The 26152-nt window shown below is 45.4% G+C and overlaps 1 protein-coding gene across 3 annotated transcripts in view; it reads right to left on the bottom strand.

The window, feature by feature from the left end:
* Positions 1–15195, bottom strand: part of MGLL (monoglyceride lipase) — a 112633-nt gene extending 97438 nt beyond the window's left edge. The window contains exon 1 of one of the 3 annotated variants that reach the window (XM_082265987.1): positions 15069–15195. The gene's annotated coding sequence lies outside the window, so the exon portion shown is untranslated. Of the gene's footprint in view, positions 1–15041 lie in introns of all 3 variants that reach the window. The other 2 variants (XM_082265988.1, XM_082265989.1) reach the window with 2 other exon arrangements.
* Positions 15196–26152: the final 10957 nt, after the last annotated feature.

Genomic DNA, 26152 nt, shown 5'->3' with positions numbered 1-26152 from the left:
CCGAGGCTCTTGTGCAACATCCCTGGATAGAGAGGGGGCTCAGGTAATTATTAGGGGGGCTTCTGCACACAGTCAGTCCCGCACGGATGCAATCAGGGATTGTCCCAGACATGTGAGGTATCACCACGAATGTCAGATCATGGGCAGGGGTTCTAGTATCAGACCTCCTTTGCAAATCTAAAGTGGTAACCTATAAAGGTTTTTAAAGCGTCGCCTATGGAAAGTAAAATTTACCCTGTTTGTTGCCGTTGCATGACTGTGCGCAATTTTAAAGCGTGACATGCTTGGTATCTATATACTCAGCGTAACATCATCTTTTATATTTTACCAAAGAATTGGATTATGTTTTGTGTTTTTTTTGCATTAAAATTTAAAAAAGTGTAGTTTAAAAAAACGCTGCGCAAATACCGTGTGACATAGAAAATTGCAACATTCACCAATTTGTTCTCTTTGGCCTCTGCTTTAAAAAAACATATATAATGTTTGAGGGTTCTAAGAAATTTTCATCGCCCATAGATAGTACAATTTACGTTGTTTGTTGCTATTACAGGGAGGTGCGCAATTTTAAAGCGTGACAGGTTTGGTACATATTTACTCAATGTAACATCATCTTTTATATTTTACCAAAAAAAATGGGTTATGTGTTTTTTTTTTTTTTTTTTTGTATTAACATTCAAAAAAGTGTATTTTTTCCCCCAAAAAAAACTGTGTTTGAAAAACTGCGGGGCAAATACCATGTGACATAAAAAAATTGCAACACCCACCAATTCATTCTCTAGGGCTTCTGCGTTAAAAAAATCTATAATGTTTGAGGGTTCTATGAAATTTTCATCGCCTATGGATAGTAAAATTTACGTTGTTTGTTGCCATTATAGGGAGATGCGCAATTTAAAAGCGTGGCACGTTTGGTATCTATTTACTAGGTGTAACATCATCTTTTATAATAAAAAAAATTTGGTTATGTGTTTTTTTTTTTTTTTTACATTAACAAGTGTATTTTTCAAAAAAAAAAAAAAAAGAAACTGTGTTTGAAAAACCGCTGGGCAAATACAATGTGACATAAAAGATTGCAACACCCACCAATTTATTCTCTAGGGCCTCTGCTTTTAAAAAAAATATATAACATGTTTGGGGGCTCTAAGAAATTTTTTAGCAAAAAAAAAAAAAACAATAAAAGTTTAAGCTGCCATAAAACCCCTTTCATTTGTAAATTCCCAACACATTCCTAAGGCTGGGTTCACACTGGGGCAGCTTCAAAGTTGCCCGACCCTGAGGCCGCCCCATGCAGGGCGACTTCAGCGGGGCATGCAAACGACTTCTCTAATAGAAGTCAATGCAAGTCGCCCCCAAAGTAGTGCAGGAACCTTTTTCTAAGTCGGAGTGACTGGAGTTGCTCCAATTAGAACGGTTCCATTGCACTGAATGGAGCGCGACTTGTCAGGTGGCTAAGTCGCCTGACAAGTTGCCCAGTGTGAACCGGGACTAATGCCCCGTACACACGTACTGATTGTCGGCCGTAAATATTCGGGCGACCACCGATCGGCCGATTGTAGGCTTGTTAGTATGATGCTTCCGACAGCCGACAGCGCACTTTCGGCCGAATAGAATCTGATGTGCATGCTTTAAAATTTTTGTTGGCCAACACCAGAACGGCCGATTGTTCGCCAGTCAGTACAGAATTCGGCCGACAATCAGCAGATTTGCAAGACTGGGCATGCTCAGAAAAGAAAAAACACAGGGAAAGTAAACCATCACATGACATCACTTCTGCAGTCGGCTGTTGTTGGCCGACAAAATTCGTGTGCAGTCTTTTGCAGTTTTCAACAGACACGACAGCCCTGGACAAAAGACGGCCGATCGTTCGGCCGACGATCGGTACGTGTGTACGGGGCTTATGAGTACCTCTGCCTAATAAAAAACATCAACCCTTTATATTTTCCATCCTGGGAAAACTTTTTTTTTTAATCAGGGTAAGTAGATTGGGACCCCGATTTAGTCCCTTGGACAAATAGCTTTATAAATAAATGTCCACACCCCTGACGCATCAAGTACACATGTAAAAACGCATGTCAATTAAAGGAAAACGCACCAACCGCAACCTGCATAGGTGTAAACCTAGCCTAAGGACTCGTTCACACCAGAACGGAGGGTGGGAAAGGCACACTGCCCTTGCTAAAAGTACATGGGTGCCATTCAATGTTCATGGCGACCTATAAGCATCTAGCAAATGCAGCAAATACGTGACCACCAAATCACATGGTACCAAAACGCGTGGAATCGCATGCCATGTGCTGCGTTTTTTAAGAAAAGGTCCTAGGACTTCTTTACCCCTGTTTTTCACAGGTACAGCAACCCAATAAAATAACCAGGCTGCTGTACCCATGATGTGTGCAGGAAAACGCACCGCACAAGTGTGAACCTAGCACTAGAGTGTCCTTGCATTTATCAACACAGCCTACCTGGTGTGAATGAGCCCCAAATCTTCTATAGAAACTCTCCTGGTTAGGTCAGGGTTAAGCTTGGAGGAAATCGCACAGGGCGGATGGCGTACAATGAGTGAGATATGTGAGCCTTGAATGCAAACAACAAAGGAAACAGGTGCAACCAACCCCCTCCCCATCGTATATCACTCTCTGTGGGTCGGGCAGAGGGATATACACACGGCTGACCCAGTTACCTGGCTGGTGCTCCCCCCGATCCCGCTTTACACCTGTCCCACGTCTGCCCTGCATGCAAATAGAGATATTGACCGCAAACACGGCGAGCACCCCGAGCATCTGTGCTCCGTACACAAGGAGGAAATGCAATAAACTCGCATAATATGCAACCTGCAATTTCAGATGTCACTTTCCATCTGCTTAGAACACTCAAGACCATGGCGTTTCACTGCTCATTGGTTGTTTCTGGCTACTGAACTTTGCTCCTCGCCATATTAATCCTCTAGGTATCTAGGCACATCCCACTGTACTTCCTCCGGAAATGCTGGTTTCCTCCCATACTTCAAAGGCTTCCTGAATGAGGCCAAAAAAAAACAAATGTTATTAAGCTATTTCCTGCGCTGGTCAAATGTATTTCTTTAAAGTAGAAAATTCAGCATTTGGATACCCCTAGATGGAGCTAGGTATCAAAGGAAATGCCACCATACTTAGTGCCATCTAGTGGCTAAATGGGGTATTTTCTGTTTTAAATCAATGAAAATCATACAACCAGCACAGGAAATCACCTACCAACATTCATTTTTTTCTTTTGCCCCATATACAGAGAACGAATGTACATGCTTTTTCACTTGGCAAATTGGTATGCAATTGTTTTATAAAATACATCCTACGTGTGCAGAAATTGGCTATGCACTTGTGTCATCATATTCTCCATGCTCAGCCCAAGCCCAGCAATTGGGGATGTTTGAGGAAATACTTGACAACAGGGGTGAGCCGCCAATGAGGCCTTAGGTGGCAATTGGTTGGGGGCGGCACTGAGCCCAGAGTGTCCATAATAAATACCCTGTCCTCAATGCAGCTCAGTAAAGTTGCTCAGGGCAGCATTACTGAGCTGGTTGCTAGGATGCTGGCACCACCTGCATCATAGCAACCAATGACACTGTGCAGTACTGCCACTTGCCTTCCAGCAGCCAGAGGTGCCCTGCATCCTAGCAACCAAGAATCCTGTGTGGCCCATCCACCTTCATCCTAGCAACCTAGAATCCTGCGTAGCCCAGCCACCTGCATCCTAGCAACCTAGAATACCGTGTGGTCCAGCAATCTGCATCCTAGCAACCTAGAATACCGTGTGGACCAGCAATCTGCATCCTAGCAACCTAGAATACTGTGTGGCCTAGCCACCTGCTTCCTAGCAACCGAAATATTGCGTGGCCCACGCACCTGCATTCTAGCAACCTAGAATACTGTGTGGCCTAGCCACCTGCATCCCAGCAACCTAGAATACTGTGTGGCCTAGCCACCTGCATCCTAGCAACCAAGAATACTGTGTGGCCCAGCCACCTGCATCCTAGCAACCAAGAATACTGTGTGGCTGGGCCACCTGCATCCTATCAACCAAGAAAACTGTGTGGCCCAGCCACCTGCATCCTAGCAACCAATGATGAACAGCTGCACGCCATCACTGGTTGCTAGGATACAGTCAGCTGGGCTGCACAGCATTGTTGATTTTACAGCCGTGCACATAGGCAGCCCTGAGCACATACTGTCTGCTGTAAAGGCACCACTGCCAAACTGGGATGAGTGGTTGTGTCCTGTGCTTATTTCCTATGATTGCCAGCTCCATCTAGTGGCCATAATGCAGTATTTTTCTAAAATACTTCAACCAGGCACATAATGCATTATGGCCACTAGATGGAGCTGATGGTCATAGGAAATAAACGCATTACATACAATACGGTGATTATTCGTGAATTATTGTGACATTCATACAGCGACACCCCTAAGTGTCTTTGATAATTCATGGATTCAAGCATATTGTCCAATTCTGTGAAGAATAGTTCATTCAGATCATTACATAGAGGTGAATTTCCCTCACTTTGAGGTGAATTTCCCTCACATTTCCTCTAACTTCCAGTTGAGCCTCTGGGACAGGAAGTGAATAAAAATTTCCCCAATAATACAAAGACAGCAAAAAAAAAAAAAAAAAAGAACATGCAGGGGTTTTAACGCTTACCTACTCTATCCAAAACTTAAATGTATCCACACAATTTAACAGCGATGAAAACCGACAATTTAATCAGGAAATGTAAGCTGACCATTTACTATACAATCTGTTTGTACAATCTCCTTTAGATTTACCATCAACTATGAAATGCAATGGCCTGCCTGATTTGATACAAAATTAATGGATTCCATCTGTCCCCATACTACATAGATAAACACATTGAAACCTAATGGTTGCCATACACGCTTTGGTTTTACAATCCGATCTATGTGCAATTCAATCAAGATGATTCAATCTTCAAGGAAAATAAAATAGGAAAATAAAATAGGCATAACTTTCCATTCTGATTGTTTTAGACTCAAATTCAATTGGATTTAATAAAACCGAGTTCATCAACCAAAGCAGAATATCATTGATCATGTTGCAACAATCAGGAGCAGTGAGATACTTTCATGAATACAATCGTATTTTGACCAGTCAGATTATGAGATTACATTGTGGAAGCAGAGATACAATCGATAATTTACAGTTGTTACGATCGGATCTTAAAATGATTGTAAAGGTTGTAAATTCTATGCATGAAGGTAAAAAAACCTTCTGTGTGCAGCAGCTCTCCACTCAGCCCCCCCTAATACTTACCCGAGCCCTATCTTGATCCAGCGATGTGCACAAAAGCAACCGTTCATACTGCTGTCAATCGTAGCCAGTGAGCCAATGAGGAGAGAGGGGGCGGGGCCGCGCCACGGCTCTGTGTGCGAATGGGCATACAGAGCTGTGAATCAGGAGCGAGCCTGCTTGGGTGCCCCATAGCAAGCAGCTTACTCTGGGGGCATTAGGCAGGAGGGAGGGGCCAGGAGTGGTGGCGGGTATCCCGAGAAGAGGAGGATCGGGGCTACTTTGTGCAAAACTACTGCACAGAGGAGGTAAGTATAACATGATTGATATTTAAAGGAAAAAAAAACAGACTTGAAACCCTTGGCGCCGGCCGTACGCAAAAATGCGGCCTCTTGTCACCTGTTCCTTAGCGCCGAGAGGCCGCATATTTGCGTGAATTGCTGCCAATACACCTGTGCTGAGAGCGCGCTCCCGGCACAGTTACTGTCCCCTAACGGAAAGTTTTCGGATCACGTGACAGACAATCAAGGCGGTCACATGATCTTAAGCCCCGCCTCCCGGTGTCATAAACCTCTTAAAGGACCCGGACGGCACCAGCACTAAGAAGTTAATATCACTTTAACAACACTTTGACAATTGATAATCAAAATCCACTTCCCCATGTGTGGCATATCGATCAAACGACTTGCCATCTTTGGATCGATTGCTCCTACTGGAAGAGATCAATTGGAAAAAGAAATCAAATCATCACCATAAAACCCACCAGAACGAGCAGAATGACCGATGCAAGAATCATTGTGTCTGAAATGTAGGAAAGTACGGTCACCGTTATTAAAAACACATTTCTCGAATTTCATTCTATAGCTCATGTCAAGTACGCCTCTCGCTGCGCACATTACTGCCAGCCCCTCCTGACTATAAGTACTCTCTAAACAACCCCTTATGGTTTTAAATAGCTAGAAATACTCGGTAAGATCAGTTTATATCAGAATGATTATTTCCTAGGCCTCTTACCTATGATGATGAATCAGCAGAGGAATCCACAGCACATGGGCTCTATGGGAAACACATCCTATTGGATGAGAATCTGCGCAATAGACCTTGAAAGGTGTGATAGTCCACAGTGACCAATCAGAAACTACTTTTGCTCCAATGACTAGAGTATACTGAAATGTGACTGGGTGCTGAATTACTTACTGCACGATGAAAAATTCAGAATTATCACTGTGGTTCCATGTTTCACTTGGCTCCAGTGTAGGTGTTCCCAGAGCACTGGATTTTCTCAAGCAAGGGGGTAATGTAAAGCATCATAGCTCTATGACTTGCCGAGAACTTCAACCACTTTACTTCTGTTGACTCTACACCAGGAATAATTAGATATTTGGACCACTTGGTGTTTTCACAGAACAATCCTGGATGACTACTACTAGATATATCATGACCTGGATAAATGAGAAACGGCTTTCAGCCAAAAACTCCAACTTGCCGAGAACTCCAACCACTTCACTTCCGTTGACTCACACTCATAATAATTGGAGATTTTGACCACTTGGTGTTTTCACAGAACACCAGCAACCTATACACTCCGATACGCGCTATAATGAGTGGACATTGTTAGTCCGCCCGGACTAAAAATGTCCACTCATTATAGCATTTCCCGGGGTGTATACACTGCCACCTGTTCTGTGAAAACACCAACTGGTCGAAATCTCCCATTATTCCTGGTGTAGATTCAATGGAAGTAAAGTGGTTGAAGTCACCAGAAGTGACGTGGTTGGAGTTCTTGGCAAGTTGGAGTTTTCGGCAGAACACCGGTTCTCATTTACCCAGGTCATGATATATCCAGTAGTAGTTGGTCACCTTCATCCGGAATTGTTCTGTGAAAACACCACATGGTCGAAATCTCCAATTATTCCTGGTGTAGAGTCAATGGAAGTAAAGTGGTTGAAGTCATCGGAAGTGACGTGGTTGGTGTTCTTGGCAAGTTGGAGTTTTCCGCAGAACACCGGTTCAAATTTATCAGGTCATGATATATCCAGTAGTAGTTGGTCACCTTCATCCGGAATTGTTCTGTGAAAACACCACATGGTCGAAATCTCCAATTATTCCTGGTGTAGAGTCAATGGAAGTAAAGTGGTTGAAGTCCCCAGAAGTGACGTGGTTGGAGTTCTTGGCAAGTTGGAGTTTTCGGCAGAACACCGGTTCTCATTTACCCAGGTCATGATATATCCAGTAGTAGTTGGTCACCTTCATCCGGAATTGTTCTGTGAAAACACCACATGGTCGAAATCTCCAATTATTCCTGGTGTAGAGTCAATGGAAGTAAAGTGGTTGAAGTCACCGGAAGTGACGTGGTTGGAGTTCTTGGCAAGTTGGAGTTTTCGGCAGAACACCGGTTCTCATTTATCCAGGTCATGATATATCCAGTAGTAGTTGGTCACCTTCATCCGGAATTGTTCTGTGAAAACACCACATGGTCGAAGTCTCCAATTATTCCTGGTGTAGAGTCAATGGAAGTAAAGTGGTTGAAGTTTTCAGCAAGTTGGAGTTTTCGGCAGAACACCGGCACGGATGTGTAGAGCTATGATGCTTTACATTCTGGGAACACCGGTTCTCATTCATCCAGGTTATGATATATCTAGTAGTAGTTGGTCACCTTCAGCCAGAACTGTTCTATTATGTCGAAGACGTTCCGGAGCTTCTCCAAGCTGGTTCTAATGAGACTCAAGATGATACCACAGCACACTGGTCTCACCGATACCTCAATCCAATCACCATGGAATGTGTCAAGGGAGATTTTGATTCTCCAAGAACAGAATGAGAAGTGTGAGTGTTGGGGAACCAGCTTGTTCTGGTTACACATTCCCATCTTTGGTGTCAATAAGTCTGCATGAGTGTTAATCAGTTGAGAGTGTGACTCAAAGGATTAATACTTGTGCAGATTTCAGATGACAAGCCACTACCAGATACACAGCTCTAAACAGTGACATTAGGAAATAATCGTCCCCAGTAAACATTTCAAGACAATTTAGATCCATAGTGCATTTCCAGCCAAAACCTTAAATGCCAATAGCGTTAGCTGTATAAAGCTGTAGCTGTAGAATAATTTTTGCAGCGCTTTTCAGTGGGTTCTTTTAGCATTTTTTAGCTGTGGCATTTTTTGGCTTTTTTTGTAACAAAACTATACTTCCACAAAAGCTTATGGTTCAAAAACGCTAATAAATGCAGAATAGTCGTGTTTTTCGGTGTTTTTAACGAGGGATAGACCGATTATCGGTGGAGCCGATAATCGGAGGCCAATATTAACTTTTTTGAAGCATTGGTATCGGCCACAAACTGGACTGATATTTATTCAAGGGGTTGTACTGGAGTGATGCCTGCAGCTAGAGGCATCGCCCTGGTACTGTTGTTTAGAACCGACGGTTGGCTTTCTTGTAATGACAACTAATGGGGTTGAACAGCCGCTTGGCTGTCATTACAAGGACGCTCCCACCCTCCCGCTGCCTTCTGTGGCTCGCCCGGGTCTCTCGTCCCACCGGGAGACCCGAGAAACCAGTCGGCTGGCCGAAGACCTGAACACAGTCGCATTCGGCTCTGATCGGGTCTCCAATGTAAAAACCCGAAGTGATGTCATGACATCACTTCCGAGTACTGGAGCCTTAAAAGTGCCAGATTTTAAAAAAATGACAGCATTCAAAACAGCCAAACTTAGCGTTTTGGATGCTTTTAAGTGCAAAGGAGGGATTTGGGGTCTTTTAGACCCCAGATCTCTCCACAAAGAGTACCTGTCACTGCCTATTACTGTCACACGGGATGTTATGACAGCAATAAAAGTGATAAAAAAAAACATTTTTTAAAAGGACAGTGTAAAAATAAAAAATAAAAAAATAGAGCTAACTTCTGGTCATACGTGTTGGCGGAGGCCACATATAGGTCCCTAAGTTGGGATCGAGCCGCAGAGAGGTCGGCTAGAGTTGCATCAGAGGGGGTTCGGCTATGCTGTGTTTCTAGATTGCGCAGCTTTAGAGTCGCGGTCGCAATAGAGGCCGACCTGTCCTTTTTAAGACGGGAACCCAGCTGAATAAAGGAACCCCGTAGCACTGCTTTGAGCGCTTCCCATTGTAGGGGGAGGGACGTAGTGTCGTCAGTGTGGTCTAAAAAGAAATCGTTAATGACAGTGGAAATCGTGTCCACGCAGCCCGGAGTAAAAAAACTTGAAAAGTGCAGAATATCGGCACCATATTGGCTATCAGCCTAAAGGGTGACCGAAATATCGGTATCGGCCCTGAAAAAACAATATCGGTCGTTCCCTATTTTTAACCTTTTATCAGAGTTAGAGTATTTTTACAGCTAAAAAAACTCTGAAAACCCACTAGTTCTGGGTTTTTTTCCAGGCAGAAAATGCTGATAACAGCCTATGTGTGAATGGACACATAGGATAACATGCTGGGGAGTTTATTGGCTGCAGAAAAAAACTTCTGAAACCAAAAACAGCCGCTGTAAAAACGTCCAGTGTGCATGAGGCCTTAAAGTGGTGATGAACAACCAACCTTTTTTTTTATGAGCCCCCTGCAGTGTTGTGCCATAATGTGCTAGTATGCAACGCATAATAGCACATTAGGGCAGTCTTATCTTTCAAATGGCGCCCTCTAGTGCTGAGCTGTCACTGCTCCCGACGCTTCCATCTTTGCTCAATCTTACTTTTGGCTTTGAACTCTCCAGCTGTTTGAATGGCTGTGCCATGATGATGTCACTGCTGACGCATTAATGCAGAGCGCACTGTGCATGTGCAGTGATGTCGTTGGTGCAAGTTTAGGAGATATTCAAGGTACCAACAGGTAAGACCTAATATAAGCCTGCATGTAGCACCCAAAGCCACATTACGCATTTTGCTGCGATTTTACTGCGATCTGGAATTGCGGGCATAATTGCGCGATTCTGCCAATGATTCCAGATACGCAAAGTGTGAATGGGGCCTTAGAGCTACCATCGACTATGTAGCGCAAGACCCTGCTTGATACTAATTACATGGATTGTTTAGGTTTGTTCTCATATTACATAACTTTGGAAAATCTAAGACTAAGCTTGGAATGGCTCTTAAAGCCAGGGATTCCCATAATCTGCAGGTGAAGGGGTGCAGGCAGGTATGCCCATCCAGAGCAATGTGTGCAGTAAATAGAGAAAACCCAACCAGCCACCATAATCCGTGTATGAGGATCGGCTTCAGTTACATGTCTCTGCCAAGAAACCACGCTCCCTAGCCCATTTTGCCCACTCACCGTGGATTAGTCATAGGCTAAGCTCCAATGGGTGAGGTTAAATATGTCAGGACAAGGTTTCTCTATGCTAAAGCACATCTCCATACACAGGACATTGTGGCTGGTTGGTAGAGCGGAGTTTTCTCTATCTGCTTTGGAAAATCTAAAATAGATTGTAGAGATTGTATAGTACAGGGATCCTCAAACTACGGCCCTCCAGCTGTTGCGGAACTATACATCCCATGAGGCATTGTAAAACTCTGACATTCACAGACATGACTAGGCATGATGGGAATTGTAGTTATTGAACAACTGGAGGGCCAAAGTTTGAAGACCACTGGTATAGTATATGGACAGCTGAATGGAGCCCTGGTAAGAGTAAAACATTTACAGGGGTTCTAAGCCTTGCCCACTCCATTTAAAATGGAAAAAAACCTGTCTTGGTTGGACATACAGTACAATTTACCTTTGTCCTTTGCAGTGCTTTAAATGGGCCGGTATGCACTGGTACTCAGTACCGCCACTTCCAAATATGGCTCTTGAGCATACCGCCACCTCTCTGTGCGCCTTAGCGTACCAGTAGGCTCATTTTGGACATCTGCGCCCTCAATTGCCCCCCCCCCCAAGAATGTTTCCCACTCCAGAGTCAGACCAGTCACCACCAGTGAGTCCCCCTTCTCCGGAGTCCCAGCCCAGGCCAGGGGGGGGGGGTGCTCTGTGGGGACCCTGATGTGGGGTGGGGGGGGAATTTATAGGCTATAATAGAGTACCGGGACCTCTTTTGGGACACTGGTCCTTTGTCAATTTAGTTAGAATGGTCCTCTGGCATTCCACCCTCAGCAATGCTTTTGATGTTTTTTCCTGTATTTTCCCATGGTACGAAACTATGAGCCCCTTATGACAATCAGCAATGTTCTGTGGTCCTGTGGGCTCATCAATGAAATGCCAAAGAATGTTGACACTGATGACCTACCTACCTTTACCCCATTCTCACCACACCAATGAGAACGTCAAGAGTGCCGACCTACCACAGGAATGAGGTACATCAATTCCTATGAGCTCTACTATTAAGCATTGCTTGGTATTTGGGATTTAGATACATTAACTTTACAGAGCACATGGCATGGGCGCTCTATAAACACCAAGGTCCCTTGTTCTATTATTTGAACTAAGGGAATACAATAAAATATTTTACCATACTGCTTAGTGTCTTCGAATGACCACCATCACCCCCTCTCCACAGCTGGCTCTGGACATGCCCAGAGTAGAGGGAAGAATTCCAAAAAATATGTTTTTGCAGTTTCCTATTAGACTAAGATTAATGAAATGACTGTAATGTAAGCTCAGGGCAGTGACAAAGACCTGTAGAACCTGTCCAGCTGCTACATGACCAACATTATAGGTCTTTTTTTTTTTTTTTTTTTTGGTGGAGGATGCGGGCAGTGATACATGATAGGTCTTAAGGACACCATGCCTGTTACAATCTGACCAAACAAGCTTTGTACAATCAACTTTAAAGTTACAGAAATTGTGTAATATGACATTTTACCTAAACTATCCAATCAGTTTTATCCAATTAGGGAAGCCCCTGGGCTATATAGTTGTTGGCTGATCTAAAAGAAATTGAACTATCAGATTGTAACGTGTAGTGAGCTTTATAGTTCCACAAGCTGCAGAACTACAAGCCCGGCATGACCAAAATCCTAAATCCTAAATCCAGTCGTTGGCGGTCACAACTGGACTTATAATGTTGAAGACGTTTTGTGGCTTCAGGTGGAAAGTCTTTAACATTACTGAGCAAGTCTAAGTAAATGTAGCAAACTACTACTAGATATACCATGACCTGGATAAATGAAAACCTTCACAGGCATGCTAAGTCTTATTGTTACCCAACTGAAGACTCAATATTGAGCTATAATGGGACTTGTGGTGCTGAATACCATCAAGCCAAGGCTTTAGATCATGATGAGCCTTATAGTCAAAACTGACCCATTCAGCCATGTAAATCAAATAATTAACACCTATGTAGACCCCTGACACCAAGGATGGCATTATGTAATCAGAACAGGGGGTTATAGATATAAATGCTGGGGCATCTTCCAGACGCTGACTTAGAGTTGAAGAAGTAGCTTGGAGAAGCTAAAGAACATCTTCAACATTACAGAACAAGTCCAGTTGTTCTGTCCAAACTATTATTAGATACACTATGACCAGGATAAATGAGAACATTCACGGAGATGCTGGATCTTATAGTTCCACAGCTAAACAGTCAACCCCGACGACATATTCACTGACTCATTCAGCCATGTGAATCAAATGATTAACACTTACACAGCCCTCCTGACACCAATGATGGGATTATATAACCAGAGCACCAAGGTTTCCCAACTCTCCCACCTCCCATCCTGTTCTTGGACATTCAACATCTGCCTTGAAACATTCCGTGGTGACTGGATTACGGCTTTTGTGCCACCTAGGTGGGTTAAAGTGCTAGGGTATCTTCCTGACACTCAATGGAACCAAAGAAGTGGCTTGGAGAGGCTACGGAACGTCTTCACATTGCAGAACAAGTCCAGCTGAATGTGACCAACTGCCATTAGCTATACCATGACCTGGAGAAATTAGAAAGATCTCACAGAAAGGTGTGCTGTGTCTTATAGTTCCACAGTTTAAGACTCAATGGTGGATTATGGTGAATACCATTAAGCAAAGGCTTGTAGAGGAACCCCTGAAATAACTTTACAAACTCAGGGAGCCCCTACTAATAATTACAACTCATGATACATTTGTGGATGGTCAGTGGGAAGAATGCCCCTTACACTTGTGATCTTTGGGAAAAATGTCCCCCTTAGCGCCCATTCAGACTGGCGCGACACAACTTGCTGGGGCGACCTGTGAAGTCGCGGTGCACGACCTCGGCGCGACTTGCAGGGACTTCATATAATTGAAGTCAATGCAAGTCGCCTCCAGGGCGCTCCAAAGTAGTACAGAACCCTTTTTCTAAGTCGGAGCGACTTGTGTCGCTCCTATTAGAACGGGTCCTGTACTATTCAATGGCGACCGACCGACCGCGACTTGTCAGGCGACCAAGTCGTCCGACAAGTCACGCTAGTGTGAATGGACCCTTACAGATAGCTAAAAAGATCAATGGTCTTAGTGGGAACTTATCAGAGGCAGAAATTTCTCTTTGCTCAAGAAACCCCTAGCAGCCTCTGAAGCAGCCTTTCTCAACCTTTTCAACACAGAAGAACCCTTGAAATAAATTTCTGGTCTCGGGGAACCCCGGCTTAAAATTAAAAATCTGCAACTCATGACACATTAGTGTGACAATCAGCCTTACTCTTGTCATCATTGGGAAGAATTACCCCCCTTAGAGATAACTAAAAGGAACAATTGTGTCATTGGGAACTCATCGGAGAGGCAGAAATTGCCCATTGCTTAAGAAACCCCTAGCAACCTCAGAAGGAACCCTAGGGTTCTATGAAACCCTGGTTGAGAAACCCTACTCTGGAGGAACCCCAGGTTGAGAAACCCTGCTGTAGACCATGATGAGACTTGTAGTTGCACAACAACCACACAAAACTGGGTCCGCTGAGTAAGTCAGTGAGCATTATTCAAAGCACAATTATCTATATCAACAAATATCAACCATCTTTCCCATAAGTATGCGCTTTTTTCACACACTGCCGCAGTTGGGTTGGTTGCCTAACTTGATACAAAGGAATAAAACGGCAACCATATGCGAACATAAAAAGCCATGCTCAGCATCCGAGAAGATGACAATCTGCACCCACAGCGGGGGGGGACCTCAAAGGCATGCCAAGGAACCTGGCTCCAGCTCTGGCGACCCAGGACACCCTGTACCACCACCATGTGCCAACACCAGACCCTGACTTGCTTTTGACATTTCAAGAAAGCAATTGCACATACTTATTCCAGCAAACACAGGGAACAAAAAATAGCAAAGACATGTCTGGCAGCGGAGCCAAGAACTGCTTTTACTACAGAGAGTAGGAGGCAATACTGCCTTATCGAGCCAAGGAGCGTTAAATACCTACAGACACTTGAATTATCCCCCCCCCACCACCATCTCATCCACCCAGCTGGCACGCTAGCTCACTCGCTCGCTTAATGATCAATTGAGGAAAGCATATTTGCTTGGGGGATCGATAAGGGAAAAAAAAAATCAGATACACAATGTTTTATCTGCTGAGGGATCAATAGATTTAATAGAAGGGAGGCAGGAGAAGAGGATAGGGCACCTGGCACAGCTGGCGGCTGCACCTTGACCACCTAGTGCTGTACCTTCCCTTATCCTTGGCACTGCCCATGTCATAACAGGTCACTGACATTGCCTTACCCAGCAGAATGATTTCACCCACCAGCATTGCAAAGGATGCTGCTTACCCAACAATAGGGATGAGGGTGCTGCCTTTACCCTCCAACACTGGCAGCTCTTACCCACCACCTAGGAAAGGAAGGAAAGGGGGGGGTGTACTCTCTTACCCACCAAGCTGTGGTTGGCAGCCTTACCCAGCCAGAGAGCAAGCAGTGAGGTGTCCTAGCCCTGGAGTGCCATGCTGGTGATGCAGCTGGTGCCCAGCTCGGTGTCAGCCCTCTAACTGACAGCCAGCGCTGCCTGTGCAGCTGATCAGAAGGGGAGGGGAGGGGATATGCAGATGAGCGGGCGGGTTCTCTCTCTCTCCACTGTCACTTCTTCTGCACAGCCGCTTGCAGCACGTGGTTGTCATCGGGGCGGGGCGGGATCATGCTAAGTAGGGGGCGGGCGTATTCTCAGTTGCATGCCCCAGCTCTTAAAGGAGACCGACCGTCCTTTTTTTTTTTTTCTTTCATTTTTTAATTGCTATTTTTTTTTTTTTTTAATTGTTATTTTTTTTCTTTTTTTTTGCTCAGATGCTTTCTGTATGTCTGGTGGGGAGGCTGTGTATGGTGCTATGTTTGGGAAGATCTGCATATAAGCAGATCCTTTCACCGAGACTTTGGAAATTTAACCAAATGTATTTATTTTTGCACTTATAAAGTGCTGACATTTTACGTGACTTTTTACATTACTGTATGTCATCATCAGCCTCTGCCTCCAAGGAGCTTCCAATCAATAATATAAAATACTAATCAATAATACAAAATTTTTAATACAATATAATAAAACTAAACGATCGGTGTTTGATTTGACAAAACCATCACTCGGACCAGAGGTGTAACTAGAGCCTTCAGGGCCCCGGTGCAAGAAACCATGAAGGGCCCCCTGGACCCCTGTCCCCTTCCCTTCAAGCCTGGAGCTCTTCCCACTGATCCCGGGGCCCTTTACTCTTGTTGTGGGGCCCTTTATTACGGTCAGGGCCCCGGTGCAAGAAACCATGAAGGGCCCCCCGGACCTCTGGAGAGGGCCCTTCCCTTCAAGCCTGCAGCTCTTCCCACGGATCCTAGGGCCCTTTACTCTTGTTGTGGGGGCCTCTATTTTATTATGGTCAGGGCCCCGGTGCAAGAAACCATGAAGGGCCCCCCAGACCTCTGGCCCCTTCCCTTCAAGCCTGGAGCTCTTCTCTCTGATCCTTGGGTCCCTTTACACTCGTTGTGGGGCCCTTTATTACGGTCAGGGCCCCGGTGCAAGAAACCATGAAGGGCCCCCCAGACCTCTGGCGAGGGCCCTTCCCTTCAAGCCTGCAGCTCTTCCCACTGATCCTGGGGCTCTTTACTCTCGTTGTAGGGCCCTCTATTTTACGGTCAGGGCCCCGGTGCAAGAAACCATGAAGGGCCCCACAGACCCATGGCCCCTTCCCTTTAAGCCTGGGGCTCTTCCCACTGATCCTGGGGCCCTTTACTCTTATTGTGGGACCCTTTATTATGGTCCGGCAGTGGGACCCTTTCACAAGTTCTGCAGTTGGCCCCCTTCCTGCCATCTTGGGTGACCTTTGCGATCCTGGAAGTTCACCCGCTGGTGTCAGTAGTTTTTATTTTTTGGTATTTTAATTGTATTATTTTTTATCATTTTATTTATTTACAATGTCACTGACTATGACTCTGTCCATTCAGAAAAGGAAGGAGCTGGTAGATTCAGGGCCATGCCCGCACCCTGCATTCTCCTGTACCATGCCCGCAGCCCCGCATTCTCATGCACCATGCCTGCAGCCCCGCATTCTCCTGTACCATGCCCGCAGCCCCGCATTCTCCTGTACCATGCCCGCAGCCCCGCATTCTCCTGTACCATGCCCGCAGCCCCGCATTCTCCTGTACCATGCCCGCAGCCCCCGCATTCTCCTGTACCATGCCCACGGCCCCGCATTCTTCTGTACCATGCACGCAGCCCCGCATTCTCCTGTACCATGCCCGCATCCCTGCATTCTCCTGTACCATGCCCGCAGCCCCGCATTCTCCTGTACCATGCCCGCAGCCCCGCATTCTCCTGTACCATGCCCGCAGCCCCCGCATTCTCCTGTACCATGCCCACGGCCCCGCATTCTCCTGTACCATGCCCACAGCCCTGCATTCTCCTGTACCCTGTCCACAGCCCTGCATTCTCCTGTACCATGTCCACAGCACTGCATTCTCCTGTACCATGCCCGCAGACCCGCATTCTCCTGTACCATGCCCGCAGCCCCGCATTCTCCTGTACCATGCCCGCAGCCCCGCATTCTCCTGTACCATGCCCACGGCCCCGCATTCTTCTGTACCGTGCACGCAGCCCCGCATTCTCCTGTACCATGTCCGCATCCCTGCATTCTCCTGTACCATGCCCGCAGCCCCGCATTCTCCTGTACCATGCCCGCAGCCCTGCATTCTCCTGCACCATGCCCGCAGCCCCCGCATTCTCCTGTACCATGCCTACAGCCCCGCATTCTTGTGTACCATGCCCACGGCCCCGCATTCTTCTGTACCATGTCCGCAGCACTGCATTCTCCTGTACCATGCCCACAGCCCTGTTTTCTCCTGTACCATGCCTACAGCCCCGCATTCTTCTGTACCATGCCTACTGCCCTGCATTCTTCTGTATTATGCCCCCAGCCCTACATTCTCCTGTACCATGCTCGCAGCCATGCAGGGCACTGTGGCACTATAGACAGTAGAAAGCCTGGTGCGCTCATCTGCCCAGTGTCTACTGCTCTGTCCTGCTCCTGCTGTCACTCCGTAGACACTCACACTCCTCTGGATGCTTTCATAGTCCTATAGAATGTGGGGGCCTCTTAGAGGGCGTGAATTTTTTTTTTTGGGGGGGAGGGGGGGGGGCAGCATTTAATTCTCAGACCCAGGCAGCACAATGTCTTGGGCCAGCCCTGGGTAAATGACATATTTACCGACCCCTTCCTGGTTCTCTATTGTAGTATTGTGACACATCCCCTGCATCAGCCGGCAGAATAGGGAAGGGAGCACAGTGGGGGGGATAGGGGGGGGGGACCAGGGGAGCACACAGGGGCCCAGAGACAGCAGAACACAAGTGAACTGGATAGGAGGAGTGGCGGGGGCAGCATACAGAGGAACCAATCTCCTCCATTTTCCTCCTGCAGCTACAGGAGGAAAAAGGAGGACAGTGATTTCTCTACATGCTGCCCCCGCCGCCCCTCCTATCCAGGTGTACAGGGGAGCCACACAGGCCCCCTGGAGCATGGGGCCCGGTTGCAGTTGCAACCCCTGCAACCCCTGTAGTTACGCTCCTGACTCGGACACTGAGTGAGCGAGACAAAGAGCATGAAATAGACACCAACAATCGACTCCGTACAACCAATTCATTCTTTGCATCCACAGGCCCTCACGGTACATAGGTAATGGCAGATCTAAAGCAGATTGTACAATCAGATTGTATAGTGTATTGTCAGCCTTGGATCGATTGAGACTGTCGCCATCTGTCCCTTACCCACGCCAATATCCGATTCATTCGTTTCCACCGTTCAACCTTGTTTAATTAATTTATTGCTTGCATTTATAAAGTGCCAACAAATTACGAAGCCCTATAGATGCTGTATATTACCATCAGGCTCTCTGCCCTCGAGGAGCTTACAATCTAATGGTGGCAGTACATGCTGTGATAAATCGAAACGATCAATGTCCAAATTGACAAAAACTATTGAAACAGAAATTGATCGTGCGGGACAAAGTCAGAGAAAAAATGTAAACAATCGACCTTACACGATCATTTTCTTTTTCTGCCACAGGCCCTCATGGAACATAGCTGATGGTAGATCTAAAGCAGATTGTACTATCAGATTGTATAGTCCAGACAACTCCAGTGTCTGCCAGATCTTTCTGGAGGGATCGTGCAGTCAAACGTGGGTTTTGAATTGTTTTTCTCACAATGCTGCGAGCTGTTCTGTCTGATATTTTTCTTGGTCTTCCAGATCTTGCTTTAACTTCCACTGTTCCTGATGACTGCCATTTCTTAATTACATTCCGAACAGAGGATATTGACATCTGAAAATGCTTTGCTATCTTCTTATAGCCTTCTCCAGCTTTGTGAGCGTCAACTATTTTCAGTTTCAGTTTTCTAGACAACTGCTTAGAAGATCCCATGGTGCTGATTGTTGGGGCAAGGTCTGATGAGTCTGGGCATTTAAAACCTTTGAGAATAACATCACCTGGTCTTCCCAGACGATGATTAAGAACAATCCATGACACTGGCAGGTCTCAGCCTTGCAAAGGGGGCAGTGCATCCTATAAATTCTGCAGGGTGCCCAAACTTTTGCAGACGCCATTTTTTTGTTTTCTGTAATTTTGAAAGTGTCATTGATGGAAATAAAATCTAACTTTTGTTGACATATTATAAGAATGTCTAATCTGTAATTTGATGCCTTTTGGAGGTTTTTCCATCTTTCCTTGGCTTCTTTATGCACATTAATACAAATTTTTACCTGGGGTGCCCAAACTTTCAATCCGCACTGTATTTACGAAGCCCTCTACATACAGTATATTACCATCAACCTCTCTGCCCTTGAGGAGCTTACAATCTAATGGTGGCAGTACATGGTGCAAAAAATCTGATTGATCGATGTCTAAATTCGGACATTGCATGTGTGAGACAGAGACAAATAATCGACCCTGTATGATCAATTTTTTTTATTTATCTTTTTTTTGCCACAGGCCCTCATGGTACATAGTTGATGGCAGATCTAAAGCAGATTGTACAATCAGATTGTAGAGTCTATGGTCAGCCTTCTTTTGATCCAAACAATCATCATCTGTCGCTTATCCACATCATGCTTGTTTGGCTCGACCAATCACTGATTCATTTTTTTCATCGACAATCTCCTTTAATTAATTTATTGTTTGCATTTATAAAGCGACAGCTGTTTACAAAGCCCTCTACATGCTGTATATTACCATCAACCTTTCTGCCCTTGAGGGGCTTACAATCTAATGGTGCTTTGGCATACATGGTGTGATAAATCAGATCGATCAATTTTTAAATTCGGACATTTTATGTGAGACAGAGTCAAACAATCAACCCTGTATTTTTTATGCCACAGGCCCTCAAGGCACATAGTTGATGGCAAATCTAAAGCAGATTGTATAGTGTATGGTCAGCCTCTGTCTTTTATCCCCACATGTTTGTTTCGCTCGACCAATATCCAATTAATTTTTTTTTTTTTATCATATGTAGCACTGCCCCCTATAGGGACTGCTGGATATGAACTCTGCGGGCTCCCCTGGTTACCAACACACGCTTATAAGTACTTACAGATCCTAAATCCCTCCTTGCTCTTTTTGGCTCTTCACAGCAATGAACAGTCCAGGGGTATTGTTTTTTTTTGCTGTTTATTTTGTAATTGGGATAGGAGAAGGGAATAGTGGGATACTCCGATTTAATTTATTCACAATATCTGGGAATTTCTATCTTCACAACTCCACTTGTAGATATGGAACAGCCAGGCTGTTAATTCATCCTGTCACTTTAGATGAATAGGGTTCAGTCTCTTGTTTTCTTTATTCTCCCTTACATGACGACTAGATGAACAATATGTTATCTTCAGGATACTCTCCCTAGCATCCTCTCTCCACTGACAATCCTATGAGCAGGGGTGGCCCCCCTCAGGTCAGGCCCCTTGACACAAGTTCCTGTACTTACAATACTGCAGTCCCTGGGTCTCCAGTGTCTCCCCTCTTAGTCAGCTTCCCTCTGGACCTCTGGGTTCAGTTCCTCTCAACCGCTCTTTTGGCCCTCAGGACAACCTCCTGCAACCGCATGGCACCTCTATAGAGAAGGAGGCAGCCGCACCCTCCCTCTGGGACTCCGCTCTCCAACGCACGACCCAAAGCACATGTGCTCCTGGCTTTTATACAGTATCACAGCATGCACAGAGGCGACCTGCCCTCTGCCAATCATCAGGACTGTATCAAAAGCCTATGCATCCATTTGTCAGGTTTCCTCCCACTGTCCAACATGCCTCCCTATTGGACCAGTGTGAAACACTCTTTAGACAGAATGAGTTGCATACTGAGCACAATGAGCAGACCTCACTAATAGATCCTGCTCTCTGGTAGGCAGAGAACAATATAGATTTACCTGCAGCCCCTCTAAGTCTGCTTCCCCGTAACTCTGGGTTTAGATCCTGTTGACCACTCCTCCGGTCCTCAGAACGACCTCCTGAGACCACCTGGCACTTCTACAGAGGAGGAGGCAGCCAGGGGAATCCGCTCTCCAACAAAAGAACCCTCAGCACATGTGCTCCTGGCTTTTATACAGTATCCCAGCATGCACTGAGGCGACCTGCCTTCTGCCAATCATCAGGACTGTATCAAAAGCCCATGCACCCATTGGTCAGGTTTGCACCCACTGTCCAACGTGCCTCCCTATTGGACCAGCATGAAAAACTCTCTAGACAGAATGAGTTGCACTCTGAGCACAATGAGTAGACCTCTCTAACAGATCCTGCTCTCTGGTAGGCAGACAGTAACATAGATTTACCTGCAGCCCCTCTGATAAGCAGACAGAGCTCAAAACTATACTCTCTACCTAGCACCTACCTAGGAGGGTACTACACATACAATCTCCTTTAACCACTTGCCGACTGCTCACGTTGAGCCTACTGCGGCAAAGTGGCTCTCCTCGGTCCAGCGACGTAGACCGACGTAGACCAACGTAGACCGCCCCCTCTGTGATTACCCGCTTGTTAATATGAAAAGACTCCCGCTCTCTGTGTAGATCTCAAGCACCTCCCACCCTCAGCCCTGCTGATAGGATGAGAGCCTGGAGAGGAGACACCGGCATGGAGTTGATCGGGGAATGCGGGCTGAGTTAACCCCGTCCAGACCACGGCTGCTGATTACCTCGTGCTGTGTGGCCTGGTCCACGGCCCAGGGTTTAGGGATCCCTGCATTAGCCAGCCAGCTTGTAATGTGGCCCCGGCCGCGGGGGTAAATGCCCTGTGTGCCCTATGGCCAGTCCGGGCCTGATTCACACTGTGAGAGCATCATGACATCAGCACTGCTCTTTGCATCAGTGAAGACCACACAGCTTGGAGAAAAAACGGAGAGGACACGGACCATATGGCGTCACGTGACCCACTTGAAGGCTTCAAAAAGGGGATTATTAAAACACAGAAAGCAAAAACTACTGCCAGTGGGGGGCACATTGGGGTTTATTTATATGTCATTTACTGAGGGCTGCAAAGCCACTGGGGGAGTGGGAGCCATTGGCTCCTGCTGCTGTCAATCACAGCCAGTGAGGAGAGAGAGGAGGCGGGGCAAAGACATGCTCAGTGTGTCAATGGATACACAGAGTGCAGCTCAGCAGTGAGCCGCCACAGGTGCTCCCATAGCAAGCGGCTTGCTATGGGGGCACTTGGCAGTGGGGAGGAGCCAGGAGCGCCGGCAGGGGACCTGAGAGGAGGAGGATTGGGCTTGCTCTGTGTAAAACTATTGCACAGAGCAGGAATGATGTGTTTGTTATTTTAAAATAATTATCCTTGATGAAAACCCTAACAAAAATATATTAAACAAAAATATTATCCTTTAGAATCACTTAACTATTGACAGACTGCATCGTATGTGTCATTTTGTTTTCACCATAGTTCTACATTAGGGCTCATACACATGCGTTGCCCTATGAAAATCAATCCATGGTGGCTCAATTTGTGCATTTGACAGACGGCTTGGGAGTGTTATTTTGCCTCCTTACCTCCTGCTTTAATCTCTAAAAGCCCGCACCACCACACCGCAATCACGCATGCGCTTGCAGCGCAGCTGCATTCATTTGAATGGGTGACATTTGGCAGGCAGTAGTGCCAGCCAAACAAAACATGACAGGTGATAATTCTTTCCGGGTTGAGAAGCAAAGCATGGCGGTTAAGGTAAGTATACAACCCCACCTGGCTGCCTCTGCACAATAAAAATGCGGCTCAACCGCTTGCTTTTACTGCCCCCCAACCACAAGTGTATACTTTACTGTAAATATTATGTCATGTTTACAAAGTGATCCCTTTACAGTGAGCCATCTATACAAAGAAAACCATTTTTTTTTTCTGGTGGCTTTCAGAGGAAAGGGTTAAAGCCGTATACTGTAATTTTATTAATGGCATTGGCTATGACAGCAGTAATATAGTAATTATTATGACCTCAGCTAATGTATCTTCAGAAGGGAGGAACCATCAGCTGGGCTTCGTGTGCGTCTAAGGTCTGGGTGGAGGGCGGCCAGCTTCAAAGAGAATGTTAGAAAAACAGCTACATAACGCACACATACAGTATGCATGTGTATATATATATATATATATATATATATATATATATCACACACAGATATACACACATATATATATATATATATATATATATATACATACATACACACACACATTATATATATACATATATATATATATATATATATATATATATATATATATATATATATATATATATATACACACACACACACATTATATATATATATATGTATATATATATATATATATTCACACACAGGATGTGAAATTTTAGTAACTGGGCTTAGATTTTACTTTGAGATCCTGCATTCTGCTTTCAGAATCCAAATGACGTTGCATTCTGAGCATTCAGAAATAAGCTTCAACATTTTGAGGTTATTGATCTTTCCCTATATTGTGTGGGGCTATTGGATCCCACATGGACAAGATAACAAGTCAGGGAATTACTTTACGGTAAGCTGAGCAGAGATTTTACATGGATCTGAGTCTATATGGATTTAGAATTACCAGTCATCTGTTGTGATAATATAGACCAGTGGTCTCCAAGCTGGATGTGGCCTTTGACTGCCTTTTTCTGGCCCTTGGGGCATCATTCCATCCACTGACACCAGTGATGGGGCACTATTCCTCCCACTGACACCAATGATGGATAACCATTCCATCCACAAACAGCCATGATGGGGCACTATTCCATCCACTAAAACCAGTGATGGATAACCATTCCTCCCACTGACATCATTGGTGGAGAAACATTCCTCCCACAGACACCAATGATGAGGCACTATTCCTCCCACTGACACCATTGATGGGGCACTATTCCTCCCACTGACACCATTGATGGGGCACTATTCCTCCCACTGGGGCACTATTCCTCCCACTGACACCAATGATGGGGCACTATTCCTCCCACTGACACCAATGATGGGGCATTATTCCTCCCACTGACACCAATGATGGGGCACTATTCCTTCCACTGACACCAGCGATGGGGCACTATTCCTCCCACTGACACCAGCGATGGGGCACTATTCCTCCCACTGACACCAATGAAGGGGCACTATTCCTCCCACTGACACCAGCGATGGGGCACTATTCCTCCCACTGACACCAATGATGGGGCACTATTCCTCTTACTGACACCAATGATGGGCACTATTTCTCCCTCTGAAATCAATGATGGGGCACTATTCCAAGCACTAAAACCAGTGATGGATAACCATTCCTCCCACTGACATCATTGATGGAGAAACGTTCCTCCCACAGACACCAATGATGGGGCACTATTCCTCCCACTGACACCGGCGATGGGGCACTATTCCTCCCACTGACACCGGCGATGGGGCACTATTCCTCCCACTAACACCAATGATGGGGCACTATTCCTCCCACTGACACCAGTGATGGGGCACTATTCCTCCCACTGACACCGGCGATGGGGCACTATTCCTCCCACTAACACCAATGATGGGGCACTATTCCTCCCACTGACATCAATGATGGGGCACTATTCCTCCCACTAACACCAATGATGAGTACTATTCCTCCCACTAACACCAATGATGGGGCACTATTCCTCCCACTGACATCAATGATGGGGCACTGTTGCTCCCACTGACACCAATGATGGATAACTATTCCTCCTACAGACACCACTGATGGGGCACAATTCCTTCCATAGACACCAATCATGGAGAGCCATTCTTCCTACAGACACCAATGATGGGGCACTGTACATCCCACTAACACCAATGATGGGGCACCTTTCTTTTAACTGGCACTAATGATCGAGAACCACTCCTCCCACTGACGCCAATGATGGAAAACCATTCCTCTCACAGAAACAAATAATGGGCCACTAATCCTCGCCCCCCCCCCCCCAGACATCAGTGATGGAGAACCATTCCTCCCGCTGGCACCATCAATAGGACACTATTCCCCCCACTAATACCAATGACAGGGCATTTTTTTACTCCCACTGGCAACAGTCTGGCCCCCAAAAATCCTGAGGGACAATACACTGGACCTTTGTTTAGAAAGTTTGGAGACCCCTGATATAGAGAGAAACATTCAGGGTTTTTTCAGGCTCATCTGTACTTTAGGTTTAATGTACTTCCTCTTTCTCTGGGCGGTTTTGCTCATCAAATTATATATATGCGTGTTTGCACCTTTTTTATTTGTTTATTTTACATCATTTTGGTCACATTCATAGCTATAAACAAGAAGTCAAAGAGGAAGTAGAACTTTCTATATGAACTGATGGTTTTTTTCCACATGACCTCTGTTGAAAGAGTTCTATGTCTCATGCAGGTTTTTCCAAACCCCGCACGAATGGGGAAATGTGAGTTGCTGCAGAAATGTTACACATAGAAACCTCCGCTGGGTTTAATGTCTACATTTGTCAACAGAAAGACTGTCTGAGCTGCCTGTTTGTTTGTTAGGATTCCCTGCTTGTTTTTGTAGCACACCTTCATGAAATGGAAAGGGACTTGACTGATTGCTGAAGACAGTTCTTTCCAGTTGCCATTGTATGTATATGTATGAATTATCTTAAGAGTGAATGTCATTCATGAACAGACAGAGCCATTGAGAAAGAAAGAAAGAAAGAAAGAAAGAAAGAAAGAAAGAAAGAAAGAAAGAAAGAAAGAAAGAAAGAAAGAAAGAAAGAAAGAAAGAAAGAAAGAAAGAAAGAAAGAAAGAAAGAAAGAAAGAAAGAAAGAAAGAAAGAAACCTGTCACTTATGAGCAGTATGCAGTGAAACACTGTCAAGCTTCTGAAGAAATAAAAAAAAAAAAAAAGAAGGAAGGAAGGAAAGAAAGTGTACCTGTCAGTCATGAGCAATATGCAGTGAGCAATGTTAAGTTTCCAAAGAAAGAAAGATTACCTGTCATTCATGAACAGACAGAGCAAGAAAGAAAGAAAGAAAGAAAGAAAGAAAGAAAGAAAGAA

This window comes from Pelophylax lessonae (assembly GCF_965119305.1).
Source record: "Pelophylax lessonae genome assembly, chromosome: 8".
Lineage (NCBI taxonomy): Eukaryota > Metazoa > Chordata > Amphibia > Anura > Ranidae > Pelophylax > Pelophylax lessonae.
Note: the sequence above shows the minus strand (reverse complement) of the source record. Positions and strands in the feature narration are given on the sequence as shown.